Source organism: Phyllobates terribilis, unplaced genomic scaffold, assembly GCF_046119375.1.
Source record: "Phyllobates terribilis strain yellow unplaced genomic scaffold, ASM4611937v1 Scaffold_1__5_contigs__length_1240528914, whole genome shotgun sequence".
NCBI lineage: Eukaryota > Metazoa > Chordata > Amphibia > Anura > Dendrobatidae > Phyllobates > Phyllobates terribilis.
Window position 1 is genome coordinate 1,057,177,074 of NW_027362761.1, and position 13,489 is coordinate 1,057,190,562.

Sequence of the window (13,489 nt, forward strand, 5' to 3'; positions counted from 1 at the left end):
TTATTTTATTATGGGTTGATAAAAAATGCAACTTTTGTTAAACAAGATATGAGGAAATTGCTATTTGAGCATTTCCAGATGACCGTGTCTCCAACTAAATCAAGTCTTAAATTTTTATATCCCATATTTCTGGAAAAGTAATACTCTACATTGGGCCTCGGTGCTGCATCCATATAAACATCCTGCACGATTGTGAGGATCAGATTTCAAGTCCTTTCAGCCAAGACCGCACGTTTCTCTGCAGGGCCAAACTCATTCCACACCTTGCGGCTCAAGCATTGTTGCTGGTGTTTGCTCCTCGTCCGGTTATCCTGAATGTCTAGGTTTTGTTTCTCCACAACATGAGACAGTAGGGCATTACTGGGAACCAGCGATGTTCTGGGCTGGGAATTTGTTCTTGCTAATGAGACTGTAAACATTGCTCCTGGCTCACCTAATGTACAAGACGCTGAGTATACTCAGCTTAATGATATTACTGTTACATAATTGGGAGAGGAGTTGGTGGCGGAGTCATTTTTTAGTTTTCTGGGTGGTTCTTATTGTTGAACGCAAGCCAAAGTAGAAGTGTTTTGATCTATCAAGTACGTACTGACAGTATTTTTTTCTGTCATTCTAAGTTTGCCCTAAGGGAAGGTGCTTCAGATCAGGGTAGAGGAATGTCCTGTTCTACAGGCTTATACGTGATCTTGGCTCCGATCTGAAAAAAATACAGAATGTCCAAAGAACACCTTATATATTATATTATAGTTTAACACGGAATGTACAGTGAATGTTAACTACTTTATTTCGCACTATTAACTAGCCAAAAAGTAAAAAAAAAATAATAATTTAACTGTTATTTAAAAGCAAAATAAAGTCCTAAAATTGTCTCTAGTTGAGTCTCACTGTTCTGATGAATTTGGTTGGCAGTGGACTATCTTATATATTTATATATTTTTTTAACATTATTTATTAATTTTTTAACAAATTGCCCTTGATAAGGTCAAAATAGGCCATTTTGGCCACATTGAAAATTTTACTTTTGTAGAACTGATATTATTCCTGTACCAATTGCAGAACAGAACCAGAGGATTTTATTGTGCCGGACATCAGTGGCTCCCGATGGATTCCATTGATTATGGAGTCCTTCCCATTTTCTACACCTTTTTTTGTTTTTGCAATGGACAAATAAAGGCCTATCCCTCAGCTTAGGGTGGAACCACAAAATCATTTTAACCAGTCTACGAATTTCTAAGGCTCCAATTAATCAAGAATGATTTATTTTACACTGGTCTTAATGGACAGGGCTGATCTTTCAGCTGCCGTGTGCAACCGCAACAAATGGACGCCAATCAGTGACTAGAGTACATTTCTGTTGTAATTTCTGCCATTTTTTATGTATAACTTATGAATTTTCTTAATGTGCTTGGCCACACTGCCTCCTTGCAATGTTTTGCCCTCTTTTCAAAAAGTTGTCAGAGCTGGGCGCTACTCATGTAAAAAAAAAAAAAAATCACAATTTTTGTGCAAAAATTGTGACATTTCAAGTGGTTTCATGTCAGAATTCTGGCGGGCGAAATCTTCTTGAATGAATATAGCCCTAGAGCTGGGATTGCACCTGTAGATTTGTGAGCCAATGTTAGAAGTGGATCCTACAGGAAAGGAAAATAAATTCTTACTTTTAGATCTCCCATTCCGTCTAGATCCTTTTTGACTCCTTTTTGCGTGGTTCTAGACGAACGTTTCTCATGTTTTCACATTTTACTTGCTTTAGTGCCGCCTTTTTCAGATGTATGTGGTAATTTAAGTGGCTGTTGCAGTGGAAAGTTGCTGATGTGACTTCATCCATGTGCAGCTTCTGATCAATCTAGTTTCGATAGTCCGTGCTATGTGCTCTACGGCACAATCTGTTCCGCAAAATTGGCAGGATGAATTTGTGGTTCTCTGCGTGAAAGTCTGCTCCTGTGAGCTTGTACACTGACTTGCATTATTCCCGTGGTGTCTGTCGTGAAATTACTTTTGTCTGAACTGGCCCCAAGGCCTTATCTGGAGAAGTTACTACTAGCCATAACAGGATTAATACAAGGCAGTAATGGTGAAAGAAACAAACTTAAAACTACCCAACAATATTTGTGCATTTTCATTTTTTTCTCACAAAATGGTTACACTTGTGTTTTGAGTAAACAGATCCGACCTGTGATTGATACAAGTAGTGTCATCAGTTGTGTGTGTGTGTGTGTGTGTGTTTGTTTTTGGTGGAATGAGAACTGGAAACAAAAATCTTACAGGCGAGTGAGTGCTAGTTTTAAAAGTGCCACATAGCACTGCACAACCAAGATGTACTTTGCAGCCGTGACCGGCTCAAGGTCCTTAATTACTGTGAACTTGACTTAAAGGGGTATTCCCAACCTCCAAGATCCTATCCCAATATGTAGTAGGTATAATAATGATAATATTAGCAAATACATTCAATTAGAAATGTAGTATAGTTTTTCTGATTCGCCATATCTTTCCTTGTGCAGGCATCGCAGGACCCTGGGTATCCATGGTTACGACCACTAGCAACTAGCTAACTTTCACTATACCAGTGGTCGTAACCATGGATACCTAAGATCTTGCAATGCCTGCACATGAGGAAAGAGACATAGCGAATTAAAAAAAAAACTATACTACATTTCTAATTGGAGGTATTTGCTAATATTATTATTATTATTACACCTACTACATATTGGGATAGGATATTGAAGACTGGAATACCCCTTTAAAGCCAAATATTTTAGTTTCCCTTGACTGCACTGTAGTTTCTCTGTGTACTATGGCAGTGTGCAAGTTTAAAAAAAAAAATAAATAAATTCTGTCTTTCTCCTTTTACTGTAATTTATTTTGTATGGCATTCTGCATTCCACGTCAGCTTATTTCATTCCGTTTTGTATAATTTGCTGCTTTGAGAAGATGACAGTGACGTTTGCAGTGGATACAGTCCCTATCCTGCAGTTTGCATTTGCAGGCTCGGTAGCAGGAAAGCGGTAGTCCTTGGTTATCTCCATGCTTATGTCTTTATCCAGGCAACAAGAATCACTTTCTATGCACACTCAAAGCAGTGCAGGTCAAAGGCTGATCTTGGTGATGGTGCCTTGTAGATCTAGAGAGGTGTGGGTAGACTTATTGTGTAAATAATGGTTAGTACTAATTAGGAGCTGAGCAGTGTTCACACATCGCATGTAGGTTGAACAGAGGTCAGGTTTATATTAGTACAGTTTTGCATGTCATTATCAGGAGACTGGCTGATAACAGCGGGGAGCTGCAGACGGAGGAGTGAGCAGTGCAGTGAAAAGCAGCTTCTGTCACATCTGCCCCCTGATAATGTCTGTGTGCAGTCTGAGGTGAGGGGGCGTGGCCGGCTTGCAGCCTCTAGTAGCAGCCCCCTGATGTCTCATTCACAGGGCTACTAGAAGCTGGGAGCAGGCCACGCCGCCTCACCACTGACTGCAGGCAGACATTATAAGTGGTCTGGTGTGGCAGGAGCTGCTCGTCATGCTCACCCCTTGGTCTGGGACATTACAGCAGTGTGCATCTCCCCACTGTAATCTGCCAGTCTAATAGCAGTTTCTCTGCAGAGAACAGGGGAGTGGCCACGCCCCCTCTTCTCAGGCTGGCTGTTCCTTACAGGGGGGAGCTGCACACTGGTGTATGATGTAATGACCCAGAGGGAGGGGGAGCAGTGAGGAGCAGCTCCTGTCACACGGAATTATAAGGGTTATAAAGATAACACTGGGCATCTCTACTTCATAGTGTATGGAGTGTAGGAACTGCCCCGATTTTTTTTATCTCCTCGGAGTACCCCTTTAAAGAGGACTTGTCACCAGGTCAAAAGTGTAAAGTGTTTGCTCTTCTATTAATCCTGCTGACCCCCTGATTATTCCTTTTTCTTTAAATCCTCTGTACGCTTTCGGTTTTATGGGTCTTTTTTATTTATGGATAATTTTTAGGGTCTTTACAACTGGGTATGGCTCACAAGGTAATAATGCAGAGAAGCCTAAAGACGCGCCCCTAGATAATCCTGTGAGCTTCACCCCCCTCGGTACAGGTTATTAAAAAAATAGCTCTAAATAAAAGACCCATATGGCGAATTAAAAAAAATAATAAAAAATATCCGCCTTGGAGCAGCAGAAAAAGAGTATAAAAACTGAGCACTATTAACATGTCCACATTAAAGGGGTTTTCTCATGAGCAAAAGTACATTTTAATGAATAGATCTTAAAATGATGATGATTTCCACAATTAGATGTTTAAATAAAATGTTCTTGTGCTGAGATCTTATACATGTGCCCCTGCTGTGTAATGGCTGTGTCTGACCATACAGTAACATGGTCTGATCATACCACAGCTCCTGGGCAGGGGAGGACGCCAAAGACTATACAGACATTACAGCAGGGGATCACAAATTATTTCTTTGAAGTAAAACATTGTTTAAAAACAGGGAAATGTTTTACCTCACAAAAAATCACCTGTGATCCCCTGCTGTCCTGTCTGTATACTCTTTTACTCCCCCCTGCCCAGGAGCTGTGGTATGATCAGACCATGTTCCAGCACGGTCAGGCACAACCATTATAACAGGGGCACATTTATAAGATTATCTCCGCACAGGAACATTTTTATTTTTTTTTTCAAACCGATCCAATTGTTGAAGTTTTTATTAGTCCAAGATCTATTGATTAAAATTAACATTTGTTCATGGGGAAACCCCTTTTAAGGAGCAGTCATTGAGCAGTGTGCATGGTATAGTGGCAGTGCTGGTCCCAGGAATCGTGTGACTGATGGCTGAAATGCTAGACCAACGGCCTATTGCTGCCCCGTTACATTAGACAAGTGTAGTGTAAAAGAACAAAAGACTTTACATTTCTTATAAGAGAGACCGAATATAAATATTGTCCCAAAAATACAAACAAACTTATTCCACTCCTTTATATTATAACGCAAACCTGCAAAAATAAAACGCTTTAACGCCCATAGGCTGTAATGGTATCTGTGTAACCAGCAGTGTATATATAATAAACTTCTCATGACATACTTGTTATACAGATGCCATTACAGTATATAGTGTACATATGTTATACTATGGTGAAGTACAAGTCTGTTATTTTTTTTTTTTTTTAAAGTGATCTTTGTGGGATTAAAGAGTCTACGCCACTAATACCAATTATAATAATGTATTCAAGACTGCTCCCAAATAAGACACTCTTGGCTCCTTCTGAATATTAGTTCATATAGATCTATGGATATCTTTATCATGTTTGTCTTGAGCTTTCCTAGCATGCGTACAGAACAATGTAATGTGAACAAGGTCTAAGCCGTACTACAGGCTGCTATACTTTAGTCTGCAAGACACAATTTACCCCAGACTCCAACTCATTTAAGGAGTTGTCTGGGACATTTATTGAGTTTTAAATAGTCAAAAAGCTCATGCACACGACCAATATTCTCGGATAGCGCTTGGACATATATTATATGGGGCTGTGTAAATGTCCTATATTTTTTACTTATTTTTTTCCCCTTTTGGACCTAGTGCTTCGCAGAAAAAAAATCGGAGACTTGTCCGATTTTGAGCAGAGTGTCAGATCAAAATATGCAATGCAAGTTTGTGTCTGTGGGGAAAAAAAAAAAAATCACAATGCACTCTGGTTACATGCAAGTCCGGTCCGATTTTCACAAACTGACAAAATGGTGAAGGATGAGAACATTATTTATTTTTATTTTTTTCTCTTCATGTCCAAAAAATACTGATACCACTTTAATTAGAATAATCTGACCGTTTTTCTTTGATGTAGAGAAAACTGTTGTGGCCATACCCTAACATGCAGAATCCCAAGCGTGTAACATACTCACTGTTAGGATTTCACTTTCCCTACTCTTCCGGCAATTTGTGTAAAGCCCGTCACGTGATGACTGCTTTCTCTTGCGGTTCTTTTAAGACTAATGGTGACCAGAGCAGTCTCCTATCCAGGATGTCAAGAACATGATTACTCTGCCATGAAGCTTTATACCTTGGTAAATTACCCCCTTTTTAATTTTTTTTATTTCTTTTTCATTTTTATTGTTCTGTTTTTCTTGCGATAGACATTTTTATTGGTTTTCTCGAAGTTTCTTAGAAATCAAGGTCAATGTTTTGGCTCAAGTAAAGCATGTGTCCTACACTGTTGACTGGCATTGAACAAAATCCATTTGGAAAAAGTGATGTTTGCTAAAGGTGGTTGGTAATTTCATGCCAAGAGCTCCTATCCGGACACAGTATGCTATTGTATTACAGAAAAGCGGTGCTTTTGTGGAGTGGACTGCAGAGCGTTGTGACCTGGCCACTTGGCCCCAGTATTGAGCATGGGCTGTGGTTGTAGGCTTCGTCTAGAGACTTGACAAGCATTTCATATAAATCAGTGGGATCTTATCAAGATGTGCTCGCTAACGCGGGCTCTCAACTGCACAGTTGTCCTGATGTGTGAAATTTGTGTTTTTTTTTTTTCCGGCTTCGTACACTGTAGGTGTGGGAGGGGTGTAAAATTGGCATTAAACTGTATTCCTTTACTACATAAGAAGGAGTTGAAGGTGAGATCTTGCCTAGAGCGGTGATAAATTACTTTTTCGCGTGCAGTTCTGGGAGTGATCTTGGCTTCCAGTGTAAGAATCTTACAATAAAACTTTTTTTTGTGTGCGCAGATAACTGCAGTATAGTAAATGAGAAGTAAATGAGTTCTGATGACCTACTTAAACATAGGTTTGCAGACTACACAACTAACTACGTCAATGTTCATTTCATGGGTTTAACTTCTGTTGCATGAAACGCCAAAGAAACATTAAAGCTAGTGATATGTTTCTGTCCTCAAAATGACAATTTATGCTATAGTCTAAAAGCACAATAGGAAACCCAACCATTTTATTGTGCATACAGTGGGTACGGAAAGTATTCAGACCCCTTTAAATTTTTCACTTTGTTTCATTGCAGCCATTTGGTAAATACTAAAAAGTTCATTTTTTTTTCTCATTAAAGTACACTATGCACGACACCTTGACTGAAAAAAACAGAAATGTAGAAATTTTTGCAAATTTATTAAAGAAAAACTGAAATATCACATGGTCCTAAGTATTCAGACCCTTTGCTCACACTCATATTTAAGTCACGTGCTGTCCATTTCCCTGTGATCCTCCTTGAGATGGTTCTACTCCTTCATTGGAGTCCAGCTGTGTTTAATTAAACTGATAGGACTTGATTTGGAAAGGCACACACCTGCATATATAAGACCTCACAGCTCACAGTGCATGTCAGACCAAATGAGAATCATGAGCTCAAAGGAACTGCCCAAGGAGCTCAGACAGAATTGTGGCAAGGCACAGATCTGGCCAAGGTTATAAAAGAATTTCTGCAGTACTCAAGGTTCCTAAGAGCACAGTGGCCTCCATAATCCTTAAATAGAAGAAGTTTGGGACCACCAGAAGTCTTCCTAGACCTGGCCGTCCAGCCAAACTGAGCAATCGTGGGAGAAGAGCCTTGGTGAGAGAGGTAAAGAAGAACCCCAAGATCACTGTGGCTGAGCTCCAGAGATGCAGTAGGGAGATGGGAGAAAGTTCCCCAAAGTCAACTATCACTGCAGCCCTCCATCAGTCGGGCATTTATGGCAAAGTGGCTCGACGGCAGCCTTTCCTCAGTGCAAGACATATGAAAGCCTGCATAGAGTTTGCTCAAAAACACATAAAGGACTCCCAGATTCTCTGGTCTGATGAGACGAAGATAGAACTTTTTGGTGATAGTTCTAAGCGGTATTTGTGGAGAAAACCAGGCACTGCTCATCACCTTCCCAATACAATCCCAACAGTGAAACGTGGTGGCAGCATCATGCTGTGGGGGTGTTTTTCAGCTGCAGGGACAGGATGACTGGTTGCAATTGAAGCAAACATGAATGCGGCCAAGTACAGAGAAATCCTGGATGAAAACCTCTTCCAGAGTGCTCTGGACCTCAGGCTTGGCCGAAGGTTCACTTTGAAACAAGACAATGACCCTAAGCATACAGCTAAAATAACAAAGGAGTGACTTCAGGACAACTCTGTGACCATTCTTGACTGGCCCAGCCAGAGTCCGGACCTAAACCCTATTGAGCATCTCTGGAAAGACCTGAAAATGGCTGTCCACCAACGTTCGCCATCCAACCTGACGGAACTGGAGAGGATCTGCAAGGAAGAATGGCAGAGGATCCCCAAATCCAGGTGTGAAAAACTTGTTGCATCATTCCCAAGAAGACTCATGGCTGTACTAGCTCAAAAGGGTGCTTCTACTCAATACTGAGCAACGGGTCTGAATACTTATGACCATGTGATATTTCAGTTTTCCTTTTTTAATAAATTTGCAAAAATTTCTACATTTTTTTTTTCAGTCAAGATGGGGTGCAGAGTGTACTTTTATGAGAAAAAAATGAACTTTTTAGAATTTACCAAACTTCTACAATGAAACGAGTGAAAAATTTAAAGGGGTCTGAATACTTTCCGTACCCACTATATATGTAAAGGGGCCCAATACCAGAACTGATCCCGAGGGGTGCAGTTTAGGAGTCATATTTGGGGCGCTAAACCATTTTCTGCTTCTGTAGCGTGGGACGATGGCTTCGGGCGAAGAATTTTTCTTCTGTCTTGCCCCAACGTGCTCCATGAAAGAGTGGGTCCTGGCTGGGTGCTGGTGTTGGTGCTGTGAGGGCCTTGTGCCCTTGCAGGCTGCTTCCTCTGTAATCTACTCCAGGGCCGGTGAAGCACACGGATTCACCCTACTTCGTCACAGCCTAGCTTGTCGTCACAGTCCTGGTCAGCAAGTCTCTACGGGCTCTGCACCTTATTTCTTCCACTACTGGTGCCCTGGATCTACTGCTCAGGACCCCCACTTGTCCCACGAACTCGGTCCTGTTTAGGTCCGTTGCCTTCGGCGTTCTGTAAGCTCAGGGTTTATCGTCACAAGTCATCCTATCCAAGGACCCTTTAAGGTTGAAGGCCACTCTCTAGTCTTCGATCAGTTCCTGGTTATGCTACTCCCTCGTCACTTAGTCTCCTTTTCTTAGTAGTTCACCCAAACGGCAGCACTGCTCAGACACTTCCTACTTGTTCTTGAACCTGTTCCTAGCTAACGAACTACAGAAAACAGTCCCTTGCCCTAACACTAGTCCCAAACATTAAATCTATCCTTAACCTAATGTCACGATCTAACTACAGTCACTATCTTATACTAGTAATCTTAGGTTAGGACTTGGGATAGAATAGGGTATGACATATGTCCTATATTGTACACTCTTAGGATATGTGCGCACTATGCTAATTTGAAGCAGCAATTTCCTGAGCTTTTTTGCCTCTCCCTGGCAGAAAAAACGTATGCGAATTTTACATGCTTTTTTGATGCATTTTTTAAATGTGTTTTTGTACATCAATGAATGCATTTTGGAGCAAAAGTTATTTGGTGGGACATTTCTTAAACCCTTGGATTAGCATAAAAACTGGGGTGAATATATTGGTTCATTTAAATGTTTAAAGAATGTGTCTGTTGTATTTCAAATAAAGTGTTTTTACACTGTGTTTTTTTTTAACTCTTTACTTTAAATTTTGTTGTAAAAGGTGTCAATCAGACCTTTTCATATCACCACACAAGAGCCGGGTGTCAGCTAGTCCCATTCACCAAATCTTCATTAGCATTTCTATTCATGTAATTTATGCGGCTGCTGTGAGCTGCTAATTTTAGCCTGGGAAGGTGCAAACATGGTCCCTGGCCATAATTAACATCTCACAGCTGGTTTGTTAGCCTCTACGTCCCCCCGATCAGCACTCAGCAGCGCTTTGGACACAACGTATTTTTGTTGCATCCAAAATGCAGTGTTCTAATGCCGTACTTTTGTTGTCAGTACATGTGAATCCACCGCATATGACACTTAAATCGGTCAAAATCTGCAGCGGAGACTGGCGTGTCCGCTACAGACATTGACATGCTGCGGGTGAGTTTGGTATGTGGCCATGATCAGGAGCCGCTGCAGGTCTGACGCTGTGTGTTTATACAGCGTCAAATCCGCAGCGTCCAGATGCAACAGCATAGTGGATGGGATCGCTAGAAATCCCATGTCCACTATGCATTCATCAGAGGCTGTGATTCACTCGTGGACACTGACATGCGGCGTGTCTTTCAGGACCACAGCATGTCAAATTGTCTTGCGGAGACGCTAGTCTCCGCAACAAAAATTTGACTACTAGAAAGTATTGAATGCGTTAAATCCGCATGGTTCAGTGAACACATGTGGTTTTACCTGCATTCAATAGAATGCAATGTTTTGGGTGCAGCAAAAAATATGCGTCCAAAGCGCTGTCCGGATCATGGGCACAGAGACTAAAATTAAAAAAAAAAAAAATGGCGTGGGCTCCCTCGTCATTTTTATAACCTGTAGAGGTTAAGCTGACCGCTGGGGGCTGATATTAGTACCCGATGAAGGGGCCATTAGCCAACAATGTTCCCTGGCTATTAATATCAATCCACAGCTGTTTGTTTAGCCTTTACTGGCTAGATTACAGGGGGACCCCAGAAAAAAATTGACGTAGGGTCCCCCTATAAAATCTAACCAGCAAAGGCTAAACTAGACAGCTGCGGGCTGATATTAATAGACAGGGAAGGGGCCATGGATTCTAGCTTCGGCTGTTAATATCACCCCTCAGCAGTCCCAGAAATGGCATATCCATAAGATGCGCCAAAACTGGCGCTTAGTCTCTCTTCCCACTGCCCTGTAGCGGTGGCGAGTGGGGTAATGGGGTTGGGGTTCACGTCAGCCTTGTAATGGCGGCTGACGTGAAGCCCAGGTTAGTAATGGAGGGCGTATATAATATGTCCCCATTACTAACCGCGTAGTAAAGTGGTCGCTGCTTTTTCAATTAAAGACTCTGCCAGAATAAAGTATTTTAATGAAAAAAAAAAAACACATGGTTCTACAATTTTTTGTTATTACATGCGTCTGCAAATTTATCGATCGCCTGAAAAAAACGTAAAATAAAAAAACAACCATATTCCTCACCTGTCCGCCGTCAACGACGCAGTCCACGTACCGCCAACGATTGTCTCACGTTGATCTGGGTGACTTCTACAGCAGTGACATCAGCAATGTATACTGACAGGGGTGTAAAATCGCCCCTGCCCTGGTGAGCTTACGATCAGCTAATGGTCACATGACCATCAGCTGATCTGTGACGTCAGCGCAGGTCCTGTAAGTACCGCTGGAAGGAGATCATCGCCCCCGGGTGCCACCGGACAGGTGAATATAGAGGTTTATTTTTAACTTTTTCTTTTTTTTTCTTTTTTTTGCCTCTTGTGGTAGCCGACTTGGCTGGGAAGGCTACTTCTCCTCCCATCCACGTTGCTACCGCTGTTATCAGCGGGATCGGTGGTCGGGATGAGAGGAGTTTTAGTCTCCTCTTCATCCCGGGTACCACATGCACCGTGTTTGCACCGCGAATTCATGGCCATTGAATTTAATTGAAACGCAGCAAATCCACATTTACCTGCGTGTTTGCTGCGCTTCAATGTAACTCAATGGCCGCGAATTCGCGGTGTGATCGCGCTAGAGATGGCTATGCTGCGTTTTTCAACGCAATGCGAATTTGGTGCGTTAATTAAAGAATCGTGTGCAGCACATTCGAATTCGCATTGCTATGCATGGCAGATCGATTAACAAGCGTTTTCGTCGCCAGAAAAACGCTGCAAAAACGCTAAGTGTGAACTTCACCTTACACTATACATTACCAACATTACTTATCTTGCATTACTATAACACACAAGAACAAATCACATGATGAAATATATATACAACTGATGCAAGACATACTACACACAATGCAATTGTAAAGTACCAGTCCAGCGTTGTTGTTTTTTGTTATGCAGCGCTGGAGTGCTACTAATGTAAGGCCCTTGCTCTTAGTCTTATACTTACCAGCTGCCATCTTCTGTTACTAGCACCGCTTTGGTTGGTCTCCAGCAGTTTGTGACCTGCCTCCACACCATACTCTTTTAATGTCCTGTAACACTGGCTTTGAGTGATGGGGATATTGCTTTGTTTCAATGTGGCACTTTTTATGCGATTCGTGCATTTATTTATAGCCTTTATTACCCTCTCCCATGAATTGCCACTTGCACTGGTCAGTTTAATCAATAATTTATAATTAATTCAGGGTTAATGTTAATCCAATTGGCAGCATACTAAATTATAGTGCTCAAACTGATTGATATCTGATGGTTTTTTTTGCCCACATAGCCCTTGTCACTTTATTGATTTATCAGCTATTGTTTAGATTTGTGTAATATTTACTACTTCAATGCATAATATAACACTATGCCAGTGTTTCCATATTTTAATATAGCCATTAATATATAATTGAAAATTTTGTGGAGGGAGGGCCTTCCCCTTTTTTGCGGTACTGTGTTGTTTTAATTTTATATTTGTGTATTATAAGAATTTTTTGTGGTTAACTAAAACTCTGGCCTCCCGGAGCCTTTTTCTTTTTTATATGGGCCCAATTGTGCATATCTTAGATGATAGTCTGACGATTTGGTTTCTTTCATGGATTATATTACCATGCAGGAATTACTATTTTGTATAATATGCAAATTACCTCTTCAGAGAGGAAGAGGACTGGAACTCTAGTGCCACCTACTGGAAGTTTCAATCCTAAAGGTCAATATCGACCCTTTAACGAGCCTTGCCGTATGACTTGAGATTAAAGCCAAACCAGAATCTCCATTTGCAGACAGTGTTTCAGGGTGTTGCCCATCATCAGTGCAAAGCTGAGATCTGATTTGACTGTATGACAGGTCCTCTGACTGGGATATTCTACTTTGTCTAAGAAACATGGCGACAGACAATAGATATGAGCCCTCAGTATTATTCAGAGCAGATAAAGTAGTCCTAGCCCTCTGGAGCTCTGTTTACGGCCTATAAATGCAACTCTTGTAGATGCTGATGGTAAATGTTAATCCCTACACACAATATCGGTCTGGGACGGCAAGGCCCACCAGTAACTTTAACTGTGAGGGCCCACTGTTCAACTACATGCAAGTATTACATTACTCTTTATCAAATTTATCTTATCTTCTCTATAATAATCTAGATAGTTGGTCACATGAATGATGAGATGCTCCTTTTGTCTGTACATAGAGAATCATATGTATTGTGCCAACTACTGCTCATGATGGGGAGTTGGTGCCTTGTTTCTCTACAGGAGTCTACCGGGAGATCCACCAGTTACCCTGTGAGCCAGTCCAAACCTGCATGCAGTGTTCTTCTCAGCCTTTTTCTCTAATTCCTGCTGATAATTGGACCTGTCAGAAACTTCTCACTTTCTATTTCTGTCCAAATATCAAGACCATTTGAGAACTGTTCCCTTGAGATTTGAGTCTTACCTTAAGAATATTTATCTGGTGACCAAACAGAAGTACTCTGACTAATGAGATTACTGC

General features: G+C 41.2%; 1 protein-coding gene across 5 annotated transcripts in view; it reads left to right on the forward strand.

The window, feature by feature from the left end:
• MTUS1 (microtubule associated scaffold protein 1) overlaps positions 1–13,489 on the forward strand; it is a 227,430-nt gene that overhangs the window by 58,718 nt on the left and 155,223 nt on the right. The window lies entirely within an intron of this gene.